General features: G+C 47.6%; 1 pseudogene; it reads left to right on the forward strand.

Annotated features, from left to right (window-relative positions):
* The first annotated feature begins 6055 nt into the window (after positions 1-6055).
* On the forward strand, positions 6056-6662 carry LOC612167 (annotated as a pseudogene).
* Positions 6663-12156: the final 5494 nt, after the last annotated feature.

A 12156-nucleotide genomic window follows, 5' to 3' on the forward strand; every position in this document is an offset into this window, starting at 1 on the left:
GCCAGAAACAGAAATCATTGTAGAGACAGGTCTAGCCTGTGGCTTCCCACCAGGAATGTGGACAGAGGCTCAGCTGACAGAGGAAGGAACTGGGGCCAGAGACAAACATAGAGACAGGGAGAGACCAGGCTTTGGGAACCCACACTGGAGCCCAAGGAGGCAGCATCACTGTCTTTGTCCATGTGCTCTCTGCCCTGGGGATCGTGCTGACCTCGAGCTTCACTCTAATCTTGGAGAAACAGTGGAGCCATGGGGACAGTTGGAGTCAGTCCCCAGGGAGGAGCCACAGCAGGAGATTCTGAGCCATTTGGGGCCACGAGGTGAACCTTCAAGAAGGTTGAGTGTGACCTGAGTATTGTCAAATATTTAAACCAATTAATAACCAAAGTTAAGACATACCCAGATAATTATACACTTATACTTGGTGACTTCAATCTAGCTCTTTCTATACTTGATAGGTCTTCTAAGCGCAACATGTCCAAAGAAATAAGAGCTTTAAATGATACACTGGACCAGATGAAATTCCCAGATATTTACAGAACTTTATATCCAATTGCAACTGAATGCACATTCTTCTCAAGTGCACATGGAACTTTCTCCAGAAAAAAACACATACTGGCTCACAAATCAGGTCTTAACTGATACCAAAAGATTGGGATCACCCCCTGCGTATTCTCAGACCATAATACCTTAAAATTAGAACTAAATCAGAACAAGAAGTTTGGAAGGGTTTCAAACACGTGGAGGTTAAGAAAAAGGGTCAACCTTTTAAAAGATGAAAGGGTCAACCAGGAAATTAAGGAAGAATAAAAAAGATTCGTGGAAACCAATGAGAATGAAGATGCAAACATTTAAAATCTTTGGGATACAGCAAAAGCAGACCTGAGGGGGAATACATCACAATACAAGCATCCATCCAAAAACTGAAAGAAATCCAATACAAAAGTTAATCTTGAACCTAAAGGAGCTAGCGAAAAACCAGCAAATAGATCCTACACACAGCAGAAGAAGAGAGTTAATAAAGATTCGAGCACAACTCAATGAAATCGACACTAGAAGAACTGTGGAACAGATCAACAAAACCAGGAGTTGGTTCTTTGAAAGAATTAATAAGATAGATAAACCATTAGTCAGCCTTATTAAAAAGAAGAAAGAGTAGACTCAAATTAATAAAATCATGAATGAGGAAGGAGAGATCACTACCAACTCCAAGGAAATACAAATGATTTTAAAAACATATTATGAACAGATATACAAAAAATAGGCAACCTAGAAGAAATGGAAGCATTTCTGGAAAAACACAAACTACCAAAACTGGAACAGGAATAAATAGAAAACCTGAACAGGCCAATAACCAGGGAAGAAATTGAAGCAGTCATCAAAAACCTCCAAAAAACACATAAGTCCAGGGCCAGATGGCTTCGTAGGGGAATTCTATCAAACGTTTAAAGAAGAAAATATACCTATTGTACTAAAGCTGTTTGGAAAGATAGAAAGAGATGGAATGCTTAAAAAGTCATTCGATGAGGCCAGCATCACCTTAATTCCAAAACCAGACAAAGACCCCACCAATAAGGTGAATTATAGACCAATATCCCTGATTAAGATGGATGCAAAAATTCTCAACTAGATACTTGCCAATAGGATACAACAATACAGATACTGAGAGGGGCACTTTAAGGGTTGAGCACTGGGTGTTTTTCTATATGTTGGCAAATTTAACACCAATAAAATATAAATTTATAAAAAAGAAAAGGATACAACAATACATTAAGAAGATTATTCACCATGTCCAAGTTGGATTTAAACCCGAGATGCAAGGCCGGTTCAACACTCATAAAACAATCAGTGTGATTAATTATATCAGCAAGAGAAAAAACAAGAACCATATGATCCTCTCAGTAGAAACAGAGAAAGCATGTGACAAAATACAGCACCCATTCCTGATCAAAACTCTTCAGAGTGTAGGGATAGACGGAACATTCCTCAACATCTTAAAAGCCATCTACGACCAAAAAAAAAAAAAGCCATCTACGAAAAGCCCACAGCAAATATCATTCTCAATGGGGAAGCACTGGGAGCCTTTCCCCTAAGATCAGGAACGAGACAGGGATGTCCACTATCACCACTGCTATTCAGCATAATACTAGAAGTCCTAGCCTCAGCAGTCAGACAACAAAAAGATATAAAATGCATGCAAATTGGCAAAGAAGTCAAATTCTCCCTCTTCGCTGATGACATGATACTCTATATGGAAAACCCAAAAGACTCCACCCCAAGATTCCTAGAACTCTTACAGCAATTTGGCAGTGTGGCAGGATACAAAATCAATGCCCAGAAGTCAATGGCATTTCTATACACTAACAAGGAGACTGAAGAAATAGAAATGAAGGAGTCAATCCCATTTACAATTGCACCCAAAAGCATAAGATACCTAGTAATAAACCTAACCAAAGATGTAAAGGATCTATACCCTAAAAACTACAGAACACTTCTGAAAGAAATGGAGGAAGACACAAAGTCTTGGAAAAGTATTCCATGCTCATGGATTGGAAGAATTGATATTGTGAAAATGTCCATGCTACCCAGAGCAATTTACACATTTAATGTAATCTGTATGAAAATACCATGGGTGGTAGGATGCAGTGACTGGGTAACAGGAACTAAGGGGGGCACTTGATGGGATGAGCACTGGGTGTTATGCACTAACCTAACATACCAAATTGTTGGCAAAGTGAAGTCCAATTAAGAAAAAAAGAATTTTGTGAAATCATGCAAGAACTTACTGCGGCCATGTTCAAACAGGGTGTTGCCTGTGTTCTCCTCTAGGATTTTGATGGAATCTTGTCTCACATTTATATCTCTCATCCATTTTGAGTTTATCTTTGTGTATGGCATAATACAATGGTCCAGTTTCATACTTCTGCGTGTGGATGTCCATTCTCCCAGCACCATTTATCAAAGAGAGTGTCTATTTTTCCAGAGGATAGTCATTCCTACTTTGTCGAAGATTAGTTGACCATAAATTTGAGGATCCACTTCTGGATTCTCTATTCCATTCCATGAATCTATGTGTCTGTTTTTGTGCCAACCACACTGTTTTGATGACCACAGTTTTGTAGTACAACATGGAATTCTTGCAGGATACATCCATGGCAAGAGAAACAAAAGCAAAATGAACTATTGGGACTTCATCAAGATAAGAAGCTTTTGCACAGCAAAGGATACAGTCAACAAAACTAAAAGACAACCTACAGAATGGGAGAAGATATTTGCAAATGACAAATCACATAAAGTGCTAGTATCCAAGATCTATAAAGAACTTATTAAACTCAACATCAAAGAAACAACAATCCAATCATGAAATGGGCAAAAGACATGAACAGAAATCTCATGGAGGAAGACATAGACATGGCCAACAAGCACATGAGGAAATGCTCCGCATCACTTGCCATCAGGGAAATACAAATCAAAACCACAATGAGATACCACCTCACACCAGTGAGAATGGGGAAAATTAACAAGGCAGGAAACCACAAATGTTGGAGAGGATGTGGAGAAAGGGGAACACTTCTGCAATGTTGGTGGGAATGTGAACTGGTGCAGCCACTCTGGAAAACTGTGTGGAGGTTCCTCAAAGAATTAAAAATTGACCTGCCATACGACCCAGCAACTGCACTGCTGGGGTTTTACCACAGCAAAATATGTGAAAAAAATTAGGTTTGTCCAAAAAGAAAAGACTCTGTACAGGGAGAAATGAATGATGGAGACAATGATTGAGGGTCTGAATATATCCCTAAAGTGTAGACTCTATCTAACACAATATGGCCTGATGTGAGCCATACTAGTGCTCATCTGTGAACACACTGTGCTTCTCGGATTTGTCACTGATACAGCAAATATTTTGGTAGAAAACGAACAAGGGAAATATCAAAAAAAAGAGACAGAAAAAAAAAAGAGACAGAACATGAAAGACTCCTAAATCTGGGAAATGAACTAGGGGTGGTGGAGGGGAGGTGGGCGGGGGGTGGGGGTGACTGGGTGACAGGCACTGAAGTGGGCACTTGACGGGACGAACACTGGGTGTTATTGTATATGTTGTCAAATTGAACAACAATAAAAAATTAATTTATAAAAAAAAGAACAAGGGTAATGGATTGGGAGGTGGGTGGGGAATGGGGTGACTGGGTGACAGGCAATGAGGGGGGCACTTGACGGATGAACACTGGATGTTATAATATATGTTGGCAAACTAACTCCAATAAAAAATACATGAAAATAAACAAAAACGGGAGGTTAAAATGCAAATACATTTCTGTGAGAACATGTGGAACTCATGCTTTTAATGGGCAAGAGATGGAACCCATTCTGAGAGTCAGACCTGGACATGTCAATGGAGAGGGAACTGGTGAGCCCTGGAAACCAGCTGGGCTCTCAGGGATTTGGGCGTTACTGAGGTATGTGCCCTGTGACCAGGAGGGGGCGCTGAGGGACTGTCCTGTGGTCCTACAGGGCTGCTCAGTGAGGCCCCTTCACTCAGGGTGCCTGGGTCTGAGAACTGGGTTCTGAGCTCCCTGATGGGGACTCAGCATCTGTGTCCCCTCTGGCCTGGCAGTCTCCTCTGGGGACCTGTGTGTGGTCTCAGCAGGTGCCTCCCCCCAGGGCTCGCCCCGGGGCTGAAGCCACCTCCATCCTCCTCAGTGTGTGGTGTGAACAGAGCTCCAGGATCAGGGCCCAGGAAGGAGCTGGGCAGTCAGTGGGTAGAGCCCATGTGCATGGACAGCACCTCCTGTGGCAGAGGGGGAGGAGAAGAGGAGGCCTGGGGCAGCCCAGCCCATGGAGGGGACCAGGGACTGTGTCACCCTGGCCTAGGATCTTTAATATTCATTCTACTCTGTCAGTGCACAGGTCAGAACTGACCTCAGGGGCACAGAGCCACTGTCAGCTTACGTCAGCTGGTCTAGTTTAGAGGTTTGAGGAAATTCAGTCTGGCCCCTGATCCATCACCCGTGAATGTGTCTGCAGGTTCCCCGTCCCAGCCTCTGCTGACCCAGCCACCCTCCCTCTCTGCATCCCTGGGAACAAGACCCAGAGTCACCTGCACCCTGAGCAACAACTGCAGTGGTGGCCATACGCTGGTTCCAGCAGCCAGGAAGCCTCCTGAATACCTATTGATGGTTTACTGAGACTTACCAGGGCCCCCGGGGCCCCAGCTGCTTCTCTGGCTCCAAGGACACCTTGGCCAATGCAGGACTCCTGCTCATCTCTGGGCTGTAGCCTGAGGATGAGGCTGACTGTCACTGTGCTACAGACCATGGCAGTGGGAGCAGCTCCCGATACTCACAGCGTCTCAGATAAGGAGGACGTGAGACAAAGACCCCTGGACACACAGACATGATCTGGAGCTACTTCTCAGAGAATATTACCTGGAGATACATGCAGGGGCACATATCTGTAGGAATGTCTGGATTCTTCGTTTTTTTTAAATAGTTATTTATTTATTTATTTATTTATTTACTTTATTTATTTAATCATTTATTTATTTATGAGCAGCAGGAGAGAGACAGAGACATAGGCAGAGGGAGAAGCAGGCTCCCTGCCCAGAGCCGGATGGGGGGCATGATCCCAGAACTCCAGGTTCATGCCCTGAGTCAAAGACAGATGCTTAACCACTGAGCAACCCAAGAGTTCTTTACACTGAGACATGAGAGTGTAGCTTAAAGTCTATGCCACAGTCATGGGAGACCACATGCGGGGAGACTTGTCCAGATCATAGGAGGAGAGTGGACAGAGCTCTGGAGACAGGACCTGAGTCCTATAGCCAACTGATCCCCATGTCATGCAGGGTGAGGTGGCCTCAGGATGCCAGAAGGCAGTTGAGGCTTATTTCTTAGGGCTCAGGCTGGATCAGAGCTGGGAAGACCACCTGGCACTGACTGTGGCTTCTGCTCAGGGCTCACAGCTGGGACCTCCCTAACCACATCCCAGCCCCACATGGCCCCTCCCCTGCCCACCACCTGGCATCCTCAGGCAGTGGGACCTGACCCAGGGCCAGGGAGGGGTCAGAGAGCTGGGGTCTCATTTGCATGGGAGGGCCCCTCCCTCTCTCAGAGGATGAAGATGGGGAGCGATGACGGGAGGCTCTGCTCAGCAGAGGGGCCACTGAAGAGAGAATCAGTGATGACCTCCACCATGGGCTGGTCCCCTCTCCTTCTCACCCTCCTCGCTCACTGCACAGGTGACTGGATGTGGGACAAGGGGAGGGGCCTTGGGAGGACATGTGGGGTCCAGACTCCAGCATCACCCTGTCTATTTCTCTCCTTCTTGCAGGCTCCTGGGCCCAGTCTGTGCTGACTCAGCCAGCCTCAGTGTCTGGGTCCCTGGGCCAGAGGGTCACCATCTCCTGCACTGGAAGCAGCTCCAACATCGGTAGATATAGTGTAGGCTGATACCAGCAGCTCCCGGGAACAGGCCCCAGAACTGTCATCTATGGTAGTAGTAGCCGACCCTCGGGGGTCCCCGATCGATTCTCTGGCTCCAAGTCAGGCAGCACAGCCACCCTGACCATCTCAGGGCTCCAGGCTGAGGACGAGGCTGATTATTACTGTTCAACATACGACAGCAGTCTCAAAGCTCCCACGGTGCTCCAGGCCTGTGGGTAAGTGAGACAAAAACCTACTTACCCAACTGCAAAGTGAGTGAGCGCCCCAGCCGCTTCCTGTTTACACTACCCCTGGGTTTCTGCTGATTCTTCAGTTGATGCCCTGAGCCCAGATGCATTTTGGGGACCTCCCGGGAATGGCACTTGCTTCATCATCTCTGACCTCAGAGTCACTCAGAGTAGCCCATTGTGCACAGAGGGTGTCAAAGGAAAGAGACAGTTTTGTCCTCATGATCAGGAACAGGTTCTTTTAGGCTAGTGTACATTCACTTGGCATCTTCTTATTTCTCAGTAAAAGAAATACTCTTAGGTCATGAAGCTATCATGGCCCTTCAGTCCCATCCCTGTTCTGCTGATGCACATGTCAGCTCTTTTTGCAGCTGGGATCATTATTGTCTTAGCTTCAAGCAGAGGATGATTTCTAATTATTTGATGATTGCATGGAATACATAAATCAATGCCACACTCAGAAATATAAAAGGTAAAAAAAAACTTTGTAGAGAAAAATCCCCACGTGAATGTTTATGGAAACTTTATTCATAATCAACAAAATTCAAAGCAATTATAAACCTGCACACTATTTTATACCAGATTTTTATAAAATGACCAGACTTGAAGTAACGAAGATTTACTCCAACCTGATGTATAGTCATAGAGGGTGGTAATAGTCAACATTTAAAGAAGTAATTTTATAAGTTCAAAACATGCATGAATATTAACTGCCCATTTCTTCAGGATGAATAACATATAAAAGGCTAAATTCCACATCATGGGAATATCATTGTATTTTGGAAGAGATGGGAATCTAGAGATGGTAAGGAGGCCAGGGACTGACAGCAGGTGGAGGAAGGAGGAGGGTGAGTGTGTGACGTGACTGTATTCGTGGTGATTTCACTCTCCTACACGGCACTGTGAAGGTGGCCGAACCACACTGCTGTGCTGTCACAGCTCAGTGAACTGTACCCCAGAGCCACAGCACCGACATGCAGGCAGAGAATGTCTTCTAGGAGTCTGGGTTCCATGACGGAGCTCACAGGGGAATATCATCCCATCCGTTTCCCCAAGGAGGTGTGACCCCTTGTCCCTAAAGGGGGAGGACAGGAAGGTGAGCACCTGAGGGAGATTGAACAGGAAGTTTGAAAAGGGAGCAAAGAAACTGCACGTGAGCCCCTTAGGATGACAGAGTGTGACCCCTGGGCTGAGGACTCAGTCCTTGTCATGTGTCCGGGCCGGGCCTGGAATTGAACCGTGACATCCACAGTCACAGATGATGGGAGACATCATTGTCCCTTCAGGAACAGAAGGTCCTGTGTTGTGAGGGTCTCGACCTCTCCATAGCCAGTGTGGAGATCGGACCTGCCCTTATGGTTCTGGAGACAATTGCCCTAGGTCCTTCAGGTACAACACAGGATAGTTTGAAAACTAAAGGTTGATTATTTATAAACCTGTAAATTATAGCACACACCTGGGGCCACAGACAGAGGTCATCATAGAGACAGAGCGAGCCTGTGGCCTCCCCACCAGGAGTGTGGACAGAGGCTCAGCTGACAGAGAAGGAGCTGGGGTGAGAGACAGAGATAGAGAGAGACAGAGAGGGACCAGGCCTCGAGGACCCACCTTGGAGTCCATGGGGCAGCATCCCTGATGTCTTTGTCCATGTGCTCCCTGCCCTGTGGATGGTCGTGACCGTGAGCCTCACTCTGATCCTGGAGAAGCAGTGGAGCAGTGGGGACAGTTGGAGACAGTCGCCAGGGAGGAGCCACAGCAGTGGGTTCTGAGCCATTTGGGGTCATGAGGTGCAGCCTCAGGAAGGCTGGGTGTGACCTGGATGTGGCCTGTCCTCCATGCACAAGGGGTAGGGACCCACAGCACTGGAGGCAGAGGGCTCTGCTCTGGAATCCTCTTCCTTCATCTCAGCCAGTGTGGAGCAGGACTGGCACAGCAGGAGACTGGGATGCTGGCAGCTGGGAAGGCAGCCCCTGCCTGAGTCTGGGCCCAGGTGCCACATGCTGTCAGCCCCAGATCCCCTGAGCTCTGAGGGGTCCTCCCAGGCCCTTCCCATTACAGGAACCAGCTCCCTGATGGGCTGTCAGCTCCCTCTGGGGGCTGAAAGGTTGAGAAAGAGCCCCCAGCTCTGCCTCCCTGTGGCTGGGATCTTGAGGATGTGCAGCTCAAGGCAGAGGTTGGGGTTCTTCTCCACCCCACTTCTCCATGACGCCCATGTCCCGGGCACTACAGCCTGACCTTGGACATTCAGCTATGTTCCTACATGACTCCTCGTCCCCCTGGGTTGTAAAGGTCTGCAAAGCCCCCAACACATGGTCACTGACCTCAGCCCTCCTGGAATATATTTATGGGGGAGACTAAGAGGGTCTATGGGTCACATCATTGATACCCGGGTCACCCCTGGGAACCTGGAGTAGAGGGGAGGACTAACATTGCTACACACTGCAGGGACACTGCAGGGAAGCCCCTGGAGCCAGCCTGGACTGAGAAACGCTGCCTCCTGGATTCCTGTCCCCTGTCCTGCACCCAGGGAAGGGGTTCAAGGTACCATCCCAGGCTCCTGTCCCCTTACACAGACACCCAAGATCCTGCTCACTAGGGCTGCACACCTGCCTCAGGCTGTGGGCACTGATCCTGACGCTCAAGGTCAGGGTCTCCCACTTCTGAGCTAGGAATTCAGTGTTTGTGCTCCTTCCCCAGATTCTACTCTTTCATACACAGAGAAGCCTCTCCATACCTGAGTCTCCCCTGTACTGACAGCAGCACCCTCTCAGGGGCTCCTCATAGCAGAGACCCCAGTTCACACAGTCCTCTTCCCCCTTCTCTCCCCACCTTCTCCTGGGACCACAGCCACCAGTATCCCCTCCTGCTGTGTTTCTGCTTCAGGTGCTCTGCCCTGACAACTTGGTATCTTCAGTCCTGCCCTGTTCTGCCCCCCTCCTATCCCCCGGTGCCACAGGTTCACCAGGTGGTGATGCTTCTGTTAAATCACAGCCTCCAATCTTGGATTGAAGATCTTTATGCATTGTTTTATTTTTTTTCTTCCTTGACTCTGTGCAGAACATTGCCATTCCTCTCTTGAGATGAATATGAAAGGCCCTCATTTGAGGAGCTCCGTAAATGTTCCATGAATTAGGATAGGCTCAGTCTTTTGCATGATTTATGTTTTGTAGACATTCCCCCTCTCACAGGAGTGCTTATTTTGTGAGGACTCTTCCCTCCATGTGGGAAGCTCTCAAATCACAGCCTCTGTATCCATGTTCTCTATAGCAGACCATGCAGGGTCCTCCATCAAGTCCTTCAGGTCACTGGTGAGTGCTGGGGTCACAGCTCTGGATGTCACCTTCAGGACCCTGAGGACCCTGAAAGGGACATGTAATCAGCAAGGGGCACTGTGCATACCCTGGGCCTTACAGGGGAACCCTCCCAACTAGGGGAGCCCCTTTAGCCTCAGAGCTGGGTAGAGGCTGAGCTGCACCCTGCCCCCCTGGTGAGACCCAGCAGCCTGGTGCCCTCAGGGCCTGGCAGAGGATCCTGGGCATGGTCCTGAGGTGTAGCCACAGATGCTCCCTCTACCCTTCCTATGTCCACTCTGAGCAGTCCCTGCCTTCAGCATCCTCTGTCCCCTGTTTTTCTGAATCACTGACCAGATAGAGTCTGAGAGAGACTGGAAGGGGTGACAATTTGCCTAAAGAGCACTGTCATTTGCCTGGAGACTGTAGGGAGAATTAGACAAGCCTAACAGAGCACAGCTCCATTCTTGGGACAGGGGATTTGTCAACATGGCATGGACTCCTCTCCTCCTCCGGTTCTTGTCTTTCTGCCCAGGTAGGGACATCATCTGTCTTCTGAGAGAGTTTCCCCAATATTATCATCCCCTGGAAACTCCCACCAAAAATGCCCCACCTAATGGGAGTTTGTGTATCTACAGTTTCCCTGTCCCAGCCAGGGCTGGCCCAGCTGCCCTCCCTCTCTGCATCTCCAGGAACAACAGCCAGACTCACATGAACCATGAACAGTGGCTTCATTCTTGGCGGCTGATACATATACTTGTTCCAACAGAAACCAGGGAACCCCCGCTCCCCGTATTGCCTGAGGTTCTACTCAGACTCAGATAAGCACCAGGGCTCAACATCCCCAGCCCTGCTCTGGATCTGAAGACACCTCAACTGAAGCAGGGCCTCTGCTCATCTCTGGATGTCCAGCGTGAGGACAAGGTTGATTCTTACTGTACAATCTGGCACAGTGGTCCTGGTCACAGGGACACACACAGAGGAGGACATGGAACAAAACCTCAGCCTGCCTATGGCCTTGGACTCTGTCTGTCTCCCAATTTAAGATAACTTGAATACACACTAATTTTACTGGAAGTAGATTCTGGATCACAATATACTACCTCCTACATTTCTATTTACACATTTCTGAAGACACAAAAGAAATAAAAACTGAGAAGAAATAGATACAGAAATATTATTAGTGATCCAAATTGAAAACTTAGCCTCGGTGTCCATTGAAAGATGAATGGATAAAGAAGATGTGGTTTATGTATTCATTGGAATATTACTCAGCCATTAGAAACGACAAATGCCCACCATTTGCTTCGATGTGGATGGACTGAAGGGTATTATGCTGAGTGAAATAAGTCAAATGGAGGAGAAACATCATGTCTCATTCATTTGGGGATTATAAAATAGTAAAAGGGATTATAGGGGACAGGAGAGAAAATAAGTGGGAAATATCAGAGAGGGAGACAGAACATGAGAGACTCCTAACTCTGGGATATGAACAAGGGGTGGTGGAAAGGGAGGTGGCCGGGGGTGGGGGTGACTGGGTGATGGGCACTGATGGGGGAACTTGATGTGATGAGCACTGAGAGTTATGGTATATGTTGGCAAATCGAACTCCAATATAAAAATATAAAATAAAAGAAAAATTAGATCCTGTTGTTACAGTGGTCCTTTTCTCTTCCCATAGAACGTTTACTTTTATAAATTTAATATTCAAAAAAATTTAATGTTCAGAACAAAGGTACCATCCAAGCAATTTGAAAGTCCTTCTCAGGGTGGACTCTGCCCTTCCAGCTGTCAGAGCAGAAACCTCCTCTTCTCTCCCAGGCCTCTGCTCTCAGTACAGGCCAAGGCTCACTGCATCCCAGGTATGTAGCACTAGGCTGTGGGGATGCTGGGTGAGAACCAGGCCCAAGAGGAATTCCTGGCCCATAGCTGTGGACTTGACCCTCAGTTGTGACACACGGTTGTGGTTAGGAATGGGGGATTTGGGGTCCTGAAATGTTGTAAAAACCCTGAGCCTGCTCCAGGGACACTGGGTGAAGCAGTCCTGTGGATGTGTCTTCCTATAGCTGACACCACTCAGGACCATGGGCATCTCGGATGGCCTGCTTGTGGCATCCTGTCCGTGGGTACCCAGTGGAGCTTTGCAATAGTCCTGGGTAGAGGGGGATGGCTTGGATGTCTAAGGGGGAGAAATCT

This window comes from Canis lupus, chromosome 26 (genome assembly GCF_011100685.1).
Source record: "Canis lupus familiaris isolate Mischka breed German Shepherd chromosome 26, alternate assembly UU_Cfam_GSD_1.0, whole genome shotgun sequence".
Classification (NCBI taxonomy): domain Eukaryota; kingdom Metazoa; phylum Chordata; class Mammalia; order Carnivora; family Canidae; genus Canis; species Canis lupus.